This window comes from Heterodontus francisci, chromosome 4 (genome assembly GCF_036365525.1).
Source record: "Heterodontus francisci isolate sHetFra1 chromosome 4, sHetFra1.hap1, whole genome shotgun sequence".
In the NCBI taxonomy this organism is placed as follows: Eukaryota; Metazoa; Chordata; class Chondrichthyes; order Heterodontiformes; family Heterodontidae; genus Heterodontus; species Heterodontus francisci.
The window spans coordinates 69,489,900-69,510,407 of NC_090374.1; the positions used below are offsets into that span (position 1 = coordinate 69,489,900).

General features: G+C 44.0%; 1 protein-coding gene and 1 long non-coding RNA gene across 2 annotated transcripts in view; one reads left to right on the top strand and one right to left on the bottom strand.

Moving 5' to 3' along the window:
• The window catches only part of adgrv1 (adhesion G protein-coupled receptor V1), an 810,104-nt gene that overhangs the window by 669,476 nt on the left and 120,120 nt on the right, over positions 1–20,508 (top strand). The gene's annotated exons all lie outside the window — the stretch shown is intronic.
• LOC137369077 (uncharacterized) lies at positions 6,721–14,439 on the bottom strand. The gene is made up of 3 exons (XR_010974864.1): positions 14,354–14,439; positions 9,275–9,353; positions 6,721–6,821 (listed from the first exon to the last, which is right to left on the bottom strand). It is a non-coding gene; the product is annotated as an uncharacterized lncRNA (long non-coding RNA).

Genomic DNA, 20,508 nt, shown 5'->3' on the forward strand with positions numbered 1-20,508 from the left:
GGGTGTGCGGGAAGGATCTGACAGGGAGGGCCTTTCTCACCACCAGCCAAGCTACATCTTGGTGCTTGTTTGAAAGTTCTGGTGATGAGGCATTCAGCCAAATGACTTAGGCGGTCTGCTCGGGGAACCATCCGACAGGATCCACCATCTCCTTTTCCCGTAGGGCCTTGAGGACATTCCTTGCAGACCACTGCTTGATGGAATGGTGGTCAAAGGCGTTTTTCCGCAGAAACTTTTCCATGAAGGATAGGGGGTACGGCGTGGTCCAACTGGATGGAGCATTCTGCGGCAATGTGGCCAGACCCATCCTTCGCAATACCGGGGACAGATAGAACCTCAGCACGCAGTGACACTTGGAGTTTGTGTACTGGGGTTCTATGCACAGCTTGATGCAGCTGCACATAAAGGTAGTCATCAGGATGAGGGCGACCGTGGCGCAGGAGTGGGATATAGGCCAGACCTGTGCCACATACAGCAACAATGTGAGCACCTCGCACCTGATGACCAGGTTCTTACCCACAATGGAGAGAAATCACTGCTCCCACGTGCTCAGCTTATGGTGTACCCTGGCTACTCGCTCCCTCCAGGTTTTGGTGCACGCCCCGGCCTTTCCGAACCATATCCCCAGCACCTTCATGTAGTCTAATCGGTGAAGGGGCAAAAGATCGGTCAGCCCAGTTCCCAAAGAACATGGCCTCGCTATTGCCATGGTTAACTTTGGCTCCCAAGGCCAGTTCGAACTGGTCGCAGATGCTCATCAGTTTGCGAACGGACAGCGGATCCGAGCAGAAGACGGCGACGTCGTCCATGTACAGGGAGGTTTTAACCTGAGTGCCTCCGCTGCCTGGGATTGTCACCCCTCTTATGCCTGCATCCTTCCTAATAGACTCAGCAAAGGGTTCAATACAGTAAACAAACAAGACAGGGAAGAGAGGACAGCCCTGTCTGACTCCAGATTGGATCGGGAAACTTTCTGATTCCCACCCATTGATTGAGATTGTGCGACGGTGGATCTACTGATTTCCTCCCTCACCACCTTCCCTTACCCCACCTTCCCCTTAAGCTTTTGTGCTTTCACATAGCCAGGAACTGCCCGCTGCTCAGCCCCTCCAGAAGCAAATCGAAGGGCAAGAGGAGGAAGATAGCCTGGAAGAAGAAGCACCATCACTCAACTGAACGCTCGCACCCATCAGATCAGATATCGGCACTTCCCAACTTAGGACTGGTGCTCCCAGAAGACCCTCTCGGGGTAGGGCCTTCTAAGGAGTGCCCTTCCTCTCGTCTCTCTTTGTAGAGGTTCCCCTCTCTGTCGCCTCCTCCTGCGCCTGTCCTACTCATGCTACTGAGTAAGTGGCACTGAAACTGCTGCCCCCATACTTATCAAAGGCTATATAATTTTCTCAGGCTTTCTATGCTCAGCAGAAACCTTCGGAGTCCTCTAACAACTCACCACACTGCTTCCACCAACTTTGCCTAAGCCCAAGCAAGTCAAAACCACCTCAGCTGCAGCCTGTTGAGTGGCCCTTTAAATAGCCCCAGAAGAGGGCCCATCCTGCTTGCTAACAGTTGTTGTTTTAAGGAGTGAATAAAGAAGGCATTCCCTGTACATTTATTGGCCAGTTTTACCATTTGTGTGTTGCATCAGCCCATAGACATCTGTGATGTCATGATCTCACCCTTTCAAGCTCTTAGGGCACAAGCAGGGGTGCGCCTGCATGTGCCACTTCAGTCGTCTGATGCCACGCAGCCCATGCAACAAGTGGCCAGTGACACCTCCTGCATCACTAACAGTGTGGTATGTCTGCAAAGTGCTATTAGATTAAGTTTTTCCGCCCTAAATATATTAACGCCTTATCTCCTGTCATGTTACGAACAACAAGGAAGTAGGATTGGTGCGGTGATAATGGAAAGTGAAAGGATTAATAAATTAATTAATTTGTGATTGTCCTGGTAGCACTGAAGTCTGATTTAATCAATTCAGTGTCTATTTATTTAATTGATTAATTTGTAACTGAACGGATCACCCTGAAGACCAATTACATTTGTTCAGGCACATTTAATTAATTAATTAATTAGGGGCTGGCTTGATGCAGCTGAAGCTCCATTGCATATATTCAAGGCACATTTATTTAATTCTGTAATGAGAAGTGTAAACATCTGCCTTCTGGAAGGAGGCCATTATAGTGTACTCAGCACAAAAAACACTGGTCACAACATCCAATACACCCATTCCAGTAATATTGCAATGCAGTTGATGAATGCAGAAATTCGACTGTGGCATCATTAATTCTGCTAATATGGGGAACTATTTATACATTGATAATAAATTAATTTATTGTGGTGAATTTAGTTTTTCTTTTATTTAAGGAATTGGCGGATGTCTGAAGAAGACTCCCAAACATGGATCCTTTGAGAGCCTGTCCTGTATTGTTACAACCATGTTAGTCTTTATTACAATATAAAGTCAACTGACAGAATGATCACAAGTATCCAGTGATAGTAATCAGTTCTGGGCGGATGCAAATACTAAATCTAAATTAGCATCTACCCTCTTGTGCTGTGTCATGTTCTGTTTACTTACTCATCTCTCACCAGCTCTCACCTTGATAAAGGTCGAGGATCCAAAATCCAAAAGTGCAGATGGAGCGAGTGCTCTGACTTCCACTCCTGATCCTGCCAGAATATTGAGGGTCAGGGCACGGTCAGATAATTGAAATAGACAACAGGCATCTGCGCCAGTATGTGCATATCATACTTCTGTCTGCCAGGGCAGTGGGAATTATAGTCCCATACAGGCTGCTTCATGAAGGGGGAGCAGGGGGATGGATTTTGAAAGCCTGCTGGGGGCGGGAGCAGGAGTGCGCGCGATTTGAAGATCACGTTCTCAGAGGTCAGCACTGGGTGTTGCTGCTTCCGTAACACAAAGATTTTTAAAGGGACACAGGAGGAGGGAACAGCAAGCCTGCACACCTCCAATTAATTGTTGAGCTCATTGCGGAGCTCATTAACAGGTTTTTCAGGAGCAGTTTGTGATTTTTAATGGAAGGGCACAAGGGAAACACCATGTCTGGACCATGGCAGGGTTTAGAAGACGTGACCACTACAAGTGGCCATGAGGGCTATGGGAAGGGCTGATTTACATAATGCAGAGGTCCAAAATAAAGCTCAGCAGTTCCAAAAGTGCCAGAGTAACCATTGCTGAAGCTGTAAGACTTACTTTTCTCAGTGGTGAGTGGCAGAAATCTGGAGAGGTCCGTGAGTCTGCTGGCATCACCTGGGCAGCTGGGGTTGGCAGGGGAAGACCTGGTGAATGCAAAAAGCCCAGCTGAGGGAGTTCAGATGGGAACAGGTAACTCTGACATTGGACAGAGCAGCTAGGATGAGCTTCAGCAGATGCAACCTCCTGAACAGCAGGAGGCCAGAGGAGCACAGTGGGGGGTTTGCAAGATAAAGAAGTCACTACCCAGGACAATGGGTTTGCCACCCAAGAGTCAGCTACCTGCAAATGACAGAGTGCCAGTGCCATAGGAGGCTGCACCTATCCAGACAGATGGTCATGGACATTTGTGCTGTGATCCACAATGACCTAAGGCCTCAAGGCCCCCATGGTAGTCCCTCAACTGCAAACTTAGGTCGCATCTCACTGTTGGCATCTCATCAAAACATCAGACAGGTCATGGATGGCATATTCAGGAGGGTAAGGGACTACATCCATTTTGACACTGATGGGCCTGCGCAGGCACAGAAGGCATTGGCTTTTGCACCCATCACTGGATTCCCCCAGGTGCAGGGCATCACTGATGGTGCCATGTGGCCATCAAGGCACCCAATGACCAGCCAGTGAGATCCATCAACAGGAACAGGCTTCCACTCCTTCAACATTCAACTGGTCTGCACCCACAACAAGAACTTCCTCCATGTGTGCGCTCAGTTTCCTGCAGCTGCTATGACTCTTTCATCCTTCACCAGTCCAGACTGCCTCAGATCATGACTCCATATCCCAAAGTGCATGAAGGGATCCAAAGGGACAAGGGACAATTCCTTCAAAGAGATGGCTACTGACCCCTCTACGGGAGCTGCAGACAGAGGCAATACAACCAATACTGCCTGCTCAGCAGACCAACCATTGAGCAGGTCATTGGGCTTCTGAAGAAGTGATTCCAGTGCCTGGACTGGTCGGCGGTGCTATCCAATACCCTCCTACAAGGATTTCAATTATTGTGGTGATCTGCTGCGTTCTTCATAACATGATACTCCAGAGAGTTGTGGACCATGAGGACAGTGAGGCCCTGGAAGGAGCCAGTTCATTAGGGGAGCAGCAGGAGATTAGAGAGAAGGAGGAAGAGGGGGTGGAGGGGGATAACACTGAACAGAGGTGCCCCTGCTGCATGACGAGGTGGTCTCCTCCTGCCACCCACCAGGAAGAGAACCACCCTCCTCTCCCTCACGGCCTCCAGCATTAGATCCAGCTCAGCATCGTTGAAGCGAGGATCCGTCCTACCCCTTGTGCCAGGCCTCCAGCTCCCCTGTGACATCCCATTTCCCTCTGGTGCAGTGGAATGTTTTGGCACAAAATGCAGATCGCTTCCTCCGGACAACCAGCAGCTTCAGTGATGGCTGCAGTGGGGTGTCGACATGAGTTCCATGCATCATCTGACCCACCTCCAATCCCAGCCCCACTGGCTCTAAGTGGACAGGAAACCCATCTCCAATTAAGGGCTTATCCATTTGAAAGTCTAGACTTGAATCAGTTTCCCAATGGAGGTGGGTTTCTGATCCAGACTGGCTCCTGTTTCCCATAACAAAAATCCAGCCCAGGGTCTTTTAGGTCATGACCCTGATGTTACGACCCGGTGACGAAGGTGTCCAAGGGTCCCTCTCAGCCTTCACCTGGTCTTACCGTAACAGGGTTTAATTTTAAACACACCGTGTTTTTTAGCTCCCCTTTGGTGAATCCTTATTCACCGCTTTCCAATTATAAGGCGAAGAAACCAGCACAAACAGGCTTTCTCAGGTTTAAAGTAGAAAAGTTGAAATTTATTAAACTTAAATGTAAACTCTAATTTGGTTAACGCTTACAGATACACGACATGCCCACGCTGCCATGCATATGCAATACACACATGATATTAGAGATAGAAAAGAGCAGAAGGAAAATAAAGTGGAAAAGTTTGAGGCAATATCTGAAGAGTTGTTGTTACGGTTCTTCGAGCTCACTGTAGAGTCCTTGATTGGAGGTAGATCTTGTTTTTCATGGGGGCCCAGTATTCTTCTTAAACCTTGTTCTCTTGGCATTCATGTGTCTTCAGTGGATTCAGAGGCTTGTGATAAAGAGATGGGAGCAGGCAGACAGGAGAGGCTATGGCGAGCCAGCCAGGAGAGACCTTCTCAGTCCAGGAGCATTCTGCTTTATGCCCAAACTGTTCATACAAATTCAAAAAACTCAGGTTTCCCAGCAAGTTAGTCATGTGACTAGCTGGTTTGACCATGTCCATTTGTGTATTCGGCCATCTTAGCAGTCAATCTGGAATGAGAGCTCCCCCACCTTCAGTGTCTGGTGATGAAAAGTCCATTGTGGGTTGAATGTGTCAGGGACTAGTCCTTTATCCTTTCCAAATGCTGTCTGTTAATAGGCAAATCTCTTTCCAGCCAAGATCTGGCAATTTTTTTTAAAGCAAGTCCTTTCTTCACTTCAACAACAGGCTGAAATGTAATGTCCATGTGGCAAAATTAATATGCTTCATGCTTGGCAGATGGGGGCCTGTATGATACTGGCCTGAACTCCTGGTGGACCCCTCTTATGCCAGTTCAGCAAACAGGATGTCAAATTCATCCTGGGGTGGTTGGAGGTACTACTTATTTCAAACCCTTTTGGAAATTGTGTACCTCGGCTGACAACCGGTTGAATTTCCTGCACTCCCTGAATACTGTGATTGCACCTCTGGTCCCAAGGGAAATAACATCCAGTGTGTAGCTGAACTGTACAGACCTGAAGGATTACAGATTAATTTCTCAGTTAGGGCTGGGTTCACTAATCTCTACTGTGTCAGCCGTGGCTCAGTGGGTAGCACTCTTGTCTCGGAGTCGGTTCAAGAAAGAAAGATTGTACCTATATAGCACCCTTCATGACCTCAGGACATCCCAAACCACTTTACAGCCAATAAAGTACTTATGAAGTGTAGTCCCTGTTGTAGGAAATATGGCAGCCAATTTGTTCACAGCAAGCTCCTACACGCAGCAATGTGATAATAATCAGATAATCTGTTTTCATAATGTTGACTGAGGGATAAATATTGGTCAGGACACCAGGGATAGCGCCCCCCCCCCCCCCCCCCACTCTTATTCAACATAGTGTCATGGGATCTTTTACATCCATCTGTCTGGGCAGACGGGGTCTTAGTTTAAAATCTCATCCCAAAGATGGCATCTCTAACACTGCAGCACTCCCTCTATACTGCACTGGAATGTCAGCCTAGACTTTTGTGCTCAAGTCACAGAGTGGACTTGAACCCACAACTGTCTGACTCAGAGGCATAAGTGCCATCAACTGAATAACTGCTGATACCCAAGTCCCACTCCAGGGACTTGAGCACAAAAACCTAGACTGACACTGTAGTGCCATCTTTCCGATGAAACGCCTTTCGTAAGACATTAAACCAAGGCCCTGCCTAACTTCTTTGGTGGACATAAAATATCACTGTATCCTGACCTGTGTCACTGAGCTGGTGGCTCTGAATGTCAAAACAAGTGACAGTGTCTCTTCAGCTTCACTGTACCTTCCTCTACCTCCTCTCAATGGGAAGGTTGCAGTTCTTGAATATCTGAAATGAAAAAGGGACAAGGATTGGACTGTGCTGAACGGAGAAAAGAAACTAAGAAGTGTATGCGTAAACCATCTGCAACTTGGAAGTCATAGAAACATAGACAATAGGAGCAGGAGTAGGCCATTCGGCCCTTTGAGCCTGCTCCGCCATTCATTATGATCATAGCTGATCATCCAACTCAGTAGCCTGTTCCCGCTTTCGCCCCATACCCTTTGATCCCTTTATACCCAAGAGCTATATCTAACTTACTTTTGAAAACATACAATGTTTTGGCCTCAACTGCTTTCTGTGGTAGTGAATTCCACAGGCTCACCACTCTCTGGGTGAAGAAATTTCTCCTCATCTCAGTCCTGAAAGGTTTACTCCGTATCCTTAGACTATGACGCCTAGTTCTGGACACCCCCACCAACGGGAACATCCTTCCTGGATCTACCCTGTCGAGTCCTGTTAGAATTTTATAGGTTTCTATGAAATCGTCCCTCACTCTTCTGAACTCCAGCGAAAATAATCCGAACCGACTCAATCGCTTCTCATATGTCAGTCCCACCATCCTAGGAATCAGTCTGGTAAACCTTCGCTGCACTCCCTCTATAGCAAGAACATCCTTCTTCAGATAAGGAGACCAAAACTGCACACAATATTCCAGGTGTGGCCTCACCAAGGCCCTGTATAATTGCAGCAAGACATCCCTGCTCCTGTACTCGAATCCTCTCGCTATGAAGGTAAACATACCATTTGCCTTTTTTACCGCCTGTTGCACCTGCATGCTTACCTTCAGCGACTGGTGTACGAGAACACCCAGGTCTCGTTGCATATTCCCCTCTCTCAGTTTGTAGCTGTTCAGATAATAATCTGCCTTTCTGTTTTTGCTACCAAAGTGGATAACCTCACATTTATCCACATTATACTGCATCTGCCATGCATTAGCCCACTCACTCAACTTGTCCAAATCACCCTGAAGCCTCTCTGCATCCTCCTCACAACTCACCCTCCCACCCAGTTTTGTGTCATTTGCAAATTTGGAGATATTACATTTTGTTCCCTCATCTAAATCATTAATGTATATTGTGAATAGCTGGGGTCCCAGCACTGATCCCTGCGGTACCCCACTAGTCACTGCCTGCCATTCGGAAAAAGACCCTCACAGCACCAGCGCCCCGGGTTCGGTTCTGGGTACTGCCTGTGTGGAGTTTGCAAGTTCTCCCTGTGACCGCGTGGATTTCCTTCGGGTGCTCCGGTTTCCTCCCACATGACAAAGACTTGCAGGTTGATAGGTAAATTGTCCATTGTAAATTGTCCCTAGTGTAGGTAGATGGTAGGAGAATTGAGGGAAGGTGGGGATGGGAGAGGGAAATGGGATTAATGTAGGATTAGTGGGTGGGTTAATGGGTGGATAATGGGTGGTTGATGGTCGGCGCGGACTCAGTGGGCCGAAGGGCCTGTTTCGGTGTTGTATCTCTCTATGACTCTGTGACTTATCCCTACTCTTTGTTTCCTGTCCGCCAACCAATTTTCTATCCATCGCAATACACTATCTCGAATCCCATGCGCTTTAATTTTACATGCTAATCTCTTATGTGGGACTTTGTCGAAAGCCTTCTGAAAGTTCAAATAAACTACATCCACTGGCTCCCCCTCATCAACTCTACTAGTTACATCCTCGAAGAATTCTAGTAGATTTGTCAAGCACGATTTCCCTTTCGTAATTCCATGTTGACTCTGCCCGATTCTACCAGTGTTCTCTAAGTGCTCTGCTATAAAATCTTTGATAATGGACTCTGGAACTTTCCCCACTACTGACATCAGGCTGACTGGTCTATAATTCCCTCCTTTCTCTCTACCTCCCTTTTTAAATAGTGGGGTTAGATTAGCTACACCCATCTGTCTACCTACTCCACCAACTTGTCTATGTCTTTTTGGACTTCTACACTGTCCTCCTCACAGTTCACAATGCTTCCAAGTTTCGTAACATCTGCCATCTTTGAAATTGTGCCCTGTTCACCAAGGTCTAAGTCATTAATATATATCAGGAAAAGCAACGATCCCAACACTGAACCCTGGGGACATCCACTGCAAGCCTTCCACCAGCCCAAAAAACATCCATTAACCACCACTCTGTTTCTTGTCACTCAGCCAATTCTGTATCCATGTTGCTACCGTCCCTTTTATTCTCTGAGCAATAAGTTTGCTCTCAAGTCTGTTGTGTGGCACTGTATCAAACGCCTTTTGAAAGTCCATGTACACCTCATCAACAGCATTGCCCTCATCAACCCTCTCTGTTACCTCCTCAAAAAACTCTAGCAAGTTAGTTAAACATGATTTTCCCTTAAATGCTGGCTTAATTTACCCGCATTTGTCTATGTGACAACTGATTTTGTCCTGAATTATTTTTTCTAGAAGTTTTCCCACCGCTGAAGTTAAACTGACTGGCCTGTAGTTGTTGGACTTACGTTTACAGCCTTCTTTGAACAAGAGCGTAACGTTTGCAATTCTCCAGTCCTCTTGTACCATGCCCGAGTCTAAGGAAGACTGAAAAATTATGCACAAAGTTAGTGAAGAAACTCGCAGGGATGTGGTGCTCAGTAAAGTAGTAAATTATGTCATGAATGGTTGGCCTAACCAGTGTGATGATGAGAAACTACAGGAGTATTGCACGTGTAGAAATGAACTGGGTGTAGATCAAGGCTGTCTCCTTTGGGGTTTAACGTTGTTATTCTGCCAAGATTTAGAGAGAGTTTGTTGGAAGAACTACTTCAAGAGCACACAGGGATAGTCTGTATGAAAGCAGTAGAAGAAGTTCTTTCTGGTATCCAAAGGTAGACAGAGATATTGAAGAATTGGTGAAAGGTTGTGAAGTGTGTCTCTGAATGAGAAATATCCACCCAAAGTTCTTTTCATTCCATGGTCAAACATAGGGAAACCATGGGAATGAGTACATGTTGATTTATTTGAAGTGGAAGGGAAAGAGTACTTTGTTTTGGAAGATTGCTGTAGCAAGTGGATAAATGTTGAGTTTATGCTCAATTATGCTCAAGTGCCAAAACTATTGAGGTTTTGAGCAATTGGTCTATAATTTATGGGTTTCCAGAAGTGTTGATGGCAGACAACAGCCCACTTTTTACATCAGAAGAATTTGGAATATTTCTGAGCAAGAATTGAGTCAAACATACTCTGGTACTACCAAATAACCCAACATTAAATGGTGCTGCAGAAAGGAGTGTGCAGATTGTGAACAGATCTTTGCAAAAGTATTCGCTAGGTAACAAGCTAGGCAGTGATTCCCATGTCTCCCTTCAACACAGGCCGCACAATTTTCTGTTTTCTTACAGAATAATCTCATAGTCTACAACAGGTTGCCCATCTAATGAGTTAGTGCTTAAACACGCTCCTAGGACAAGGTTTAGTTTGCTTAAGCCTGACATCAATAGCAAAGTAAGAGTAAAGCAAGACAAAGTCAAAATGAGTCATGATATACCTGAAACTTAGAGAGTTCAGTGCTAGTCAGAAGTTCATGGTGAAAAACTACCGAGGTGGTAAGGAGAAGTATGTGTTTGGAGTTGTTGTAAAGAGACTAGGCACATTCACGTATCTAGTAAAGATTAAAGAAAGATTCCGTCAGTGTCATGTAGATCATTTGCTTGAATGAGGAAATCTGACAAAAGGAGAACATGATAACCCTCCTATGGTCCTAATTCCTCCTATTGTTCAAAGTGGAAGTCAGGAAGAAAGGAAAATTCACAAAGAAATTGAAAGTTTGCTAATATCACAGAATCCACCAGTCGAGCAAAGTGTGCTAGGGGCTTTGATTAAGATTAATCAGTCAATGTCACAGTCCCAATCATTAAGTGGAGTTTGTAGTCAAAATCAAAGTTCAGGTTTGACACAGTCAGTGATGTTGAGAGAGCAGAGTCAAAGCTCATGGAAATGGGAGAAGATACCCAGACAGAAAGAGAAAGAAACCAGATAGGTTAATTGAGAGTATGTAGGAAGGAATGTAGTATATGGTAGGTGATGATGGTCTCCACATTGAAGAAAGGATATACTTGCACTGGATGCGGTGCAGCGAAGATTTACTAAGTTGGTCCCTGGGATGAGGGGGTTGTCCCATGATGAGAGGCTGAGTAAATTGGGCCTATATGCTCTGGAGTTTCAAAGAATGAGAGGCGATCTAATTGAGACATTCAAGATTCTGAAAGGGCTTGATAGGGTAGAAGCTGAGAGATTGTTTTGACCGGTCGAGAAATCTAGAACACGGGGGCACAGTCTCAGGATAAGGGGCCAATCGTTCAGGACTGAGATGAGGAGAAATTATTACATTCAAAGGGCTGTGAATCTTTGGAATTCTCTACCCCAGAGGGTTGTGGATGCTCCATTTTTGAATACATTTAAGGCTGGGATAGATTTTTGGTCTCGCAGGAAATCAAGGGATGTGGGGAGTGGGCAGGAAAGTGGAATTGAAGCCCAAGATCAGCTACGATTGTATTGAATGGTGGAGCAGGCTTGATGAGCCATATGGTCTACTTCTCCTATTTCTTGTATTCTCGTGTTCTGCTCATATTGTAATACCACCCTCTCTGCTGAGAGGAGTGTTGAATAAAGGAAGAAGACAACATGGCTGATTAAGAAGAGTGTTTGTGTAAGTTATTTCCAGTTCAAACACCACATAGCTCCTTTACAGTGCAGCAGGCTTCAGAGTCCTCCAACAGCAATTTCTCCCTCCACCACGTGACAAGTTTCTTGGTGCAGGTGGAAATTCCACCAGAAGATTGGTAAAAGATTTTAATTGGGCTAACCCCAAGAAATTTGCTGGGATAAGCAGCACAACATTAATGTGGGCAGAATCCCTGTCTTGTCACACTTATCGTGTTAACAGCCACCGATAACGACAAGCTTGTTTTTTTTTCTCTAACAAAGCCCTCTAAGGTACCAAAGCTCGTTTCAACCAATTTATTGTAGTTTTGGTCATATGCTATAGTTTTGCTAAAATTATAAACGAGTGAAAGCAGCAATCTATGTCTGCTACATGGCATGCAAGAGGCAACCAAAAGGCATTGGGATATTCTCTCCAATTTTCCATAGAACTCTACTTTTTTTCTCTTTTTTTTAACCTCACATTCACTTTTTATATCCTATCTGTGCGATTTGCAAATCTTTTTGTGGAGAAGAGAAAGCAGACACAGAAGCATGCCCACCCCAGAATCTGTTGCAGGAGAGACGACCCTCTATTATTTCCCCTATAATTCCTATACAGAGCTGTCCGTATTGTTATGAATAATGGGATAGCAACACTTCCTGAATTATATTGTGCTTCTCACTTTTTAATAAAAGAAACCAAGAGAAGTGCTACTGTTCACTGATACAGTGCATACCTGGGAAGATTGCAATCCTGAGGCAGAAAGATGGAGATTAACAAACTGCTGCCAAATGCAGATTTAGTAAGTCTGAGTAAAGACAGATCGTTACTTCCTTTCATGTTTGAAATGAGTGCTCTGAGTTACTTTTTGAATTTGTTTATAAGCTACAATTCCCAAAGTTGCTAAGTAATTGATTTCACAATTTAGCCAACCTGTTTGGGATTCTTTATTGGTAAGCAGGAATGATTTAAATAGTGCACACTTGCAACATTAGCATTATTACGCCTTAAATTCAACAGAATAATTACCATAGGAAATGCAAAAACTCCAAAAGAGTCTCAAGAGGCTTAGAAATTGTACCAATGCAAATTTCCACAGACAGTATGTCGTGAGTGTGAAATGCTGCCTCTCTATTGTGCTTTCTTTTTTGAAAATCAATTGCTTCATTCTAGCCTAGTCTTTTTTCATTTCAAAAGGTTTAAATAGTTGCATGTTAAAGTTAAAACACAGCTGGCGCAAGAATGCCTTTTCGTATTGTGACTACCATTTCTCATGTCAGAATATGAATTATGCTCAGTCTTTTGTGGCAGGGTTTTTTACTTGGTAACAGGCTCTTGTACAAATTAACCAATCCAAGCCTTCAGCATTGGATTACAATTCACTTAGCAACAGCTCAGCAAACCAATAGGAAGCATCTCTTCAGCTATTTTGCATGAAGGTCAGCAGAAATTTACAAGCTTCCTATTCACCATCTGTGAGAAACAGATGTAGCATTTGTGATAAGAGTTGCAAGGGGTTTATTTAGCAAATCCACAGCTTCAGAGGCAAAATTCATATCATATTATTAAAATCAATATTTTAAATAAAAGAATAACAGAGCTGGGCTATGCTAATACATGAAGCAATTATTGGATTTGAAATTTAATATACATTCCTTGTTTGTATTATATTATCTGTACTGTAAATACAGTAGAATCCAATTCCGTGTAGCAGATTGGGTAAGAGAGAAAATTACTGGTAAGCAGGCAGCTTTGCCTACTAAAGCAATGTATCAGGAATGTAGAAAATCCTGCTAGGGCTGCTGAAATCCTTGCCCAAATTCCTTAAATGTTCTCCTGGCAGGGAAAGCTTTGGGCCAGGAGTACAAAGTTATAAAATCTGTCCTGTAGTATAAAATGGCTGTATTGTTAATAAAGTCAGAACTGTGTTTGCTGAAACAAATTAGATCTTAGCAACAACAACAAAGCTTCACAGGAAGAGCTCATTTCAGTTCAGAGAATAATTTGTTTCTATGCAGTGTTGTTTACTTGACAGGATTTTACAAAGCAATACTAGCACTTATGTGCATTTACTATTGCTCAATTTCTTGTCTAATTATAACTAATGGAAATTTATTAATTATGAGTTATTTTCTGCTGCTACTTTTAAATTCCTGTGTTCAAAGTGTTAAACTGACAGCCGTAGTGCAACATGTTACAAACAGGGTGACTGCAGCAGCTCCACCCCTGTACATAGTGGAATCAATGGCATAGGGAGAGAAAAATAAGCCACGCTTTTCACTGTTCATTGTTATCAGGGGTTCCCTGCTAGGATTGCATGCATATATGTCTGATAACGGCTGTTTAACTTATCTGTCCTCTTAAAATTGTGGCTGTTGTATTTACAGCAGCCAAAGAGGACGGCTTAGGTTTTTCCTACATTCCCTCTCCTGCACTATTACTTCTGGTGTCCCCCAAAGATCTATCCTTGGACCTTTCCTATTTCTCATCGACAAGCTACTCCTCAGCGACATTATCCAAAAACACAATGTTAGTTTTCACATATACGCTGACAACGCCCAGCTCTACCTCACCACTACCTCGCTCGACTCCTCCGCTGCTGCTAAATTATCAGATTGCTTGTCCAATAGCCAGTACTGGATGAGCAGAAATTTCCTCTAACTAAACATTGGGAAGACTGAAGCCAATGTCTTCAGTCCCCATTACAAACTCTGTTTCCTCTGATCCCTGGCTCCCAACTCCATCCCTCCCCCTAGCAATGGGCTGAGGGTGAACCAGACCATTGGTATCATATTTGATCCCGAGATGAGCTTCTGACCACATATCCGTGCCATTGCTAAGACAGGCTATTTCCACCGTTGTCACATTGCTAGATTCCATCCCTGCCTCCGCTCACCTGCTGCTGAAACCCTTATCCATGCCTTTGTTGTTGTGTGTTGTTGTTGTTGCTAGGGCATTCTGGAGAACGTCTTAGACTCTGGATAAAGTCAACTAACAACTCTTTACTATTTGTATTTATTATCTACACTCTCCACAAACCACCTCAGCTAGCATCCTCTGTGCTGCTAGCTCTTCTTCTCTTCAAGCTCATTCCATGTGACTGTTACATCATTACTCTTAAGTGGGAGGGGTTGTTCTCACTGTCTTCAGTATTAACCCTTTACCTCTTTGGACAACATCATCCCCCCAAGTCTTTATCCAATATTTTCTCAAACATATATTTATTCATGACTTATCTACTACCGTGTCTCGCCTTGCCCCCAAATCTCTGACTTCACAGCTTTAGTCTGATAGGAGGTTTTTACAACTCTCCTTGATCTGGTTGTAGTCTGGGACGATAAATGGTCTCCTTTGTAAGTCTGGTGTTACGACCAGATGAGAAAGGTGTCTAGGGGGTCCCTCTCAGCCTTCACCTGATCTTACCATAACAGGGTTTAATTTTAAACACACCGTGTTTTTAGCTCCCCTTTGTTGAAACCTTGTTCACTACTTTCAAATTATAAGGCAAAGGAACCAGAACAAACAGGTTTTCTTAGGTTTAAAGAAGAAAAGTTGAAATTTATTAAACTTGAACTTAAACTCTAATTCAGTTGACGCCTATGGATACACAACATGCCCACGCTAGCATGCATATGCGATACACAGATGCAAATAGAGACAGAAAGAGCAGAAGAAAAATAAAGTGGAAATGTTTGAGGCAATATCTGAAGAGTTTTTGTTACGGTCCTTTGAGCTCACTGTAGACTCCTTGATTGTAGGTAGATCTTGCTTTTCACTCGGGCCCAGTATTCTTCTTAAACATTGTTCGCTGTAGGAGACTTTTCTCTCTAGGGTTTCATGCGTTTTTAGTAGATTTAGAGGCTTGTGAGAAAGAGATGGGAGCAGACAGGAGAGAGACCTTCTCAGTCCAGGAGCAAACAGTCTTTCTCAGTTCAAACTCTCTGCGGCTAGTTCAAAAGACCCTGGAACAGCCAGTTAGTCATCTGACCAACTGGTCTAATCAGTACTGGATTGTAACACCTTAGCAGTCTCTTGAATGCTCCTCTTGCACACAATACCTGGTGATAAAGGTCCATTGTGGGTTGAATGTTTCAGGGAATGGTCCTTTGTCCTTCCAAGCACTGTCTTTTAATATGCAAATGTTTTTTCCAGCCATGGCTGATCTGTTTAACAAGTCATTTCCTCACTCCAGCAACAGTTAAAAGTCAATGTTCATGACAAAATTAATATGCCTCATTCTTAGCAGGTGGGGGCCTAGCATGACACTGGATTGCTGACTTGATTGAACTTTACTGTGGAATGTAGCTTTCTGTTCAGTTTGGGTTTGTTCGTTTTCCTCTGGGCCTTCCAAAAGAATTATTGGCTGTTGCTTTTGGGAACTAGGAATGATATTCCTCCGATTTCTTCATATGTTCCCTTCAATCATGCGTATTGCACACGATCGCTGATAGTCTTTGTGTTTATGGATTACTGTATCTTCACTTTCCGGGTCACGTATAAATACTCTTCGACCTTTGTTTAATTTGGGTAAGCTTCTTGCTCGAAATTTTCCATTATAATTCTGGGTTTGTTTCCTTCTGCAAGAGTTTTCCCTATCTCGTACTTTCTTATAGTCTTCAATCCAAGAATCACTGGAAGCTGTGTTCCTAACTTCTTGCCCATCAGTAATTCTGCTGGCGATAATCCACATTTTAACGGCGTTGAACGATAAATTAGGAATGAGTTTGGAAGATCTTCATTTTTCTTTCGTATAAACTTTATGGTTCTCACACCTCTTCCCGCCTTACCATTGGACTGTGGATACCTCGGTGAGCTTGTGAAGATGCTGAAAACCCATCATCACTGCAAACCGAGTAAAATGTTCATTCGTGATCTGTGGCCTATTATCTGATAATATTTCATCCAGAATCCCATGTGTCACAAAGATATAGAACCATAGAAAAATTACGGCACAGAAGGCGGCCATTCACCCATCATGTCTGAGTCAGCTAAAAAAAATAGCCGCCCAATCTGATTCCACCTTCCAGCACCTGGTCCGTAGCCTTGCAGGTTACAGCAATTCAGGTGCATGTCCAGGTACCTTTTAAATGAGTTGAGGGTTTCTGCCTCCACCTGGCAGTGAATTCCAGATACCCTCTGGGTGAAAAAGTTTTTCCTCATGACCCCTCTAATCCTTCTACCAATCACCTTAAATCTGTGCCCTCTAGTAATTGATCTCACTGCTCGGGGAAACAGGTCCTGCCTGTTTACTCGGTCTAGGCCCCTCATAATCTTGTATACCACAATTAAGTCACCCCTCAGCTTCCTCTGTTCAAAGGTAAACAACCCTAGCTTTTTCTTTCATAGCTGCAACTTTCAAGCCCAGGCAACATTCCTGTAAATCTCCTCTGTACTCTCTCCAGAGCAATACGTCCTTCCTGTAATATGGTGACCAGAACTGTACGCAATACTCCAGCTGTGACCTAATCAACATTTTATACAGTTCCTGCATCACATCCCTGCTTTTGTATTCGATACCTCGGCCAGTAAAGGAAAGCTTTCCATATGCCTTCTTCACCACTCCATCTACCTGTCCTCCCACTTTAAGGGATCTGTGGGCACACACTCCAAGGTCTCTCACTTCTTCTACCCCTCTCAATATCATTCTGTTTATTGTGTATTCCCTAGCTTTGTTTGACTTCCACAAATGTATTACCTCACACTTCTCTGGATTGAATTCCATTTGCCACTTCTCCGCCCACTTAACCAAACCATTGATATCATTCTGGAGTCTAAAGCTATCCTATTCATTTTTAAATGCAAGGCCAATTTTTCTGGCATCTGCAAATTTCCCAATCATATCTCCCATATTTAAGTCCAAATCATTAATATATACCACAAACAGCAAGGGACCCAACACTGAGCCCTGTGGATCGCCACTGGAAACCGCTTTCCAATTGCAAAAACATCTGTCGGTCACTACCCTTTATTTCCTGTCACTGAGCCAATTTTCGATCCAACTTGCCACATTCCCCTGTATCTCACGGGCTTTCATTTATCTGACCAGACTGCCATGCGGGACCTTGTCAAATGCCTTATTAAAATCCATGTAGACCACGTCCACTGCACTACCCTCATCAATCCTCTTGTTACTTCCTCAAAAAATTCAATCAAGTTAGTAAGACACGACCTTCCCTTAACAAATCCATGCAGACTATCCCTGATTAATCCATTCCTTTCTAAGTGGCTGTTTATCCTGTCTCTCAGAATTGATTCCAATAATATACCCACCACTGAGGTCAGACTGACCAGCCTATAATTATTTGGCCTATCCCTCTCACCCTTTTTAAACAATGGTACAATGTTCACAGACCTTCAATCCCCTGGTACCTCCTCTGTATCTAGTAAGGATTTGAAGATGATCCTCAGCGCATCTGCTATTTCCTCCCTGGCTTCCTTTAACAACCTGGGATACAATCCATCCGGCCCTGGCGATTTATCCACTTTCAAGGATGCCAGACCCTCTAGTACTTCCTCGCTCATTATGCTTTTCGTATCTAATAGTTCACACTCCTCTTTAACTACAATGTCTGCATCATCCCTCTCCTTTGTGAAGACAGAGACAAAAAACTCATTAAGAACCCTACCCACATCTTCTGCATCCACACATAAGTTGCCTTGTACATCTCTGATAAGACCTACCCTTTCCGTAGTTATCCTCTTGCTCTTAATGTACTGATAAAACATTTTTGGGTTTTCCTTGATTCTAACTGCCAAAAATTTTTCATGTCCTCTCTTTGCTTTCCTAATTTCCTTTTTTACTTCACCCCTGCACTTTCTATACTCTTTCACTTCTATACTCTATATACTTTCTATACTATAGACTTTCTAAAGTATTAAGTTTTTTGTCATAAGCTTTAGTCATAGAGTTATACAGCACAGAAACAGGCCCTTCGGCCCATCGTGTCTGTGCTGGCCATCAAGCACCTAACTATTCTAATCCCATTTTCCAGCACATGGCCCTTAGCCTTGTATGCTATGGCATTTCAAGTGCTCATCTAAATACTTCTTAAATGTTGTGAGGAATCCTGCATCTACCACCTCTTCAGGCAGTATGTTCCAGATTCCAACCACCCTCTGAGTGAAAATAATTTTCCTCAAATCCCCTGTAAACCTCCTGCCTCTTACCTTAAATCTATGCCCCCTGGTTATTGACCCCTCCGCTAAGGGAAAACGTTTCTTCCTATTTAACCTATCAGTGCCCCTCCAAATTTTGTATACCTCAATCATGTCCCCCCTCAGCCTTCTCTGCTCTAAGGAAAACAACCCTAACCTTTTCAGTCTGTCTTCATAGCTGAAATGCTCCAGCCCAGGCAACATCCTGGTGAATCTCCTCTGCACCCTCTCCAGTGCAAACACATCCTTCCTATAGTGTGATGCCCAGAACTGTACACAGTACTCCAGCTTTTTCTGCTTTATCTTACCCTGTAAGCTTCTAGATAACCAGGGGGCTCAAGATTTGGCCATGTCACCCTTTATCTTTGTGGGGACATGTCTACACTGTGCCTGTAGAATCTCACTTTTGAATGCCTCCCACTGGTTTGCCACTGATTTTTCTTCAAGTAGCTGTATCCAGTCCACTTTCGCCAGATCATCTCTCAGCATCGTAAAATTTGCCTTCCTCCAATTTAGAACTTTTACTCCTGTTTTATCTTTGTTCTTTTCCATGGTTATGCTAAAACTAACTATTATGGTCACTATCTCCAAAATGGTCACCCACTGCTACTTCATCCACTTGCCCAGCTTCATTACTGAAGACTACATCTAGAATTGCGCCCCCTCTTGTTGGGCTTGTTACATGCTGGCTAAAAAAGTTCTCTTGAATGCAGTTCAAGAATTTTGTTCCCTCTGTGCCCTTCACAGTTTGTATCCCAGTTGATATTAGGGTAGTTGAAATCCCCAACTATTATTGCCCTATAGTCTTTGCACTCAGTAATTTCCTACATATTTGTTCTTCTATCTCCCTCTCACTATTTGGGGGTCTATAGTACACTAAAGGCTGCCCCTTTTTTATTTCTGAGCTGAACCCATTTGGCTTCATTGGATGATTCATTTATCCGATCATCCCTCCTCACAGCTGTTATTGCTTCCTTAACCAATAATGCTACACCCATCCTTTTTTATCCCTCTCTCTATTCTGCCTGAAAACTGTATATCCAGGGATGTTAAGCTGCCATTCTTTTCCCTCTTTAAGCCAAGTTTCCGTTATAGCAATGATATCATGCTGTCTTGTATCTGTGCCCTCGGCTCATCGGCTTTATTTTCTATACTCCTTGCATTCAAATAAATACCTTTCAACACTGCCAAATTCCTGTGCTGCACACCTTCTAACCTTTGCTTCTTCTGTCTTTCAGATTCACTCGCTAATTTTTTGCCTCCCGTTCTCTGCCCTGAAATTGTCCTGTCTGAAACTGCCCTCTGGTTCCCATCCCTCTGCCAAATTAGTTTAAACCATCCCCAACAGCACTAGCAAACCTTCCTGCAAGGGTACTCGTCCCAGTTCTGTTCAGGTGTGGACCGTCTGGCTTGTACAGGTCCCACCTTCCCCAGAACTGGTCCCAATGTCCCAGAAATCTGAAGCCCTCCCTCCTGCACCAACTCTCCAGCCATGCATTCATCTGCTGTATTCTCCTATTTCTATGCTCACAAGCACATGGCCTTGAGAATAATCCGGAGATTACTACTTTTGAAGTCCTGCTTGCAAATCTCTTTCCTAACTCTCTAAACTCAGCCTGCAGGACCTCATCCCTCTTTCTTCCTGTATTGTTGGTACCAATGTGGACCATGACCTCTGGTTGTGCACCCTCCCCTCCAGAATGCTCTGTAGCCGCTTGGTGATATCCATGATCCCTGCACCAGAGAGGCAACATACCATCCTGGAAGCATGTCTGTGACCACAGAAACAACTATCTGTTCGTCTAACTATAGAATCTCCTGCCATAATTGCTCTCCTGTCTTTTCTCCCTCCTTGCCTGGCTGAGCCACGCATGGTGTTCTGGTCATGACTCTTGC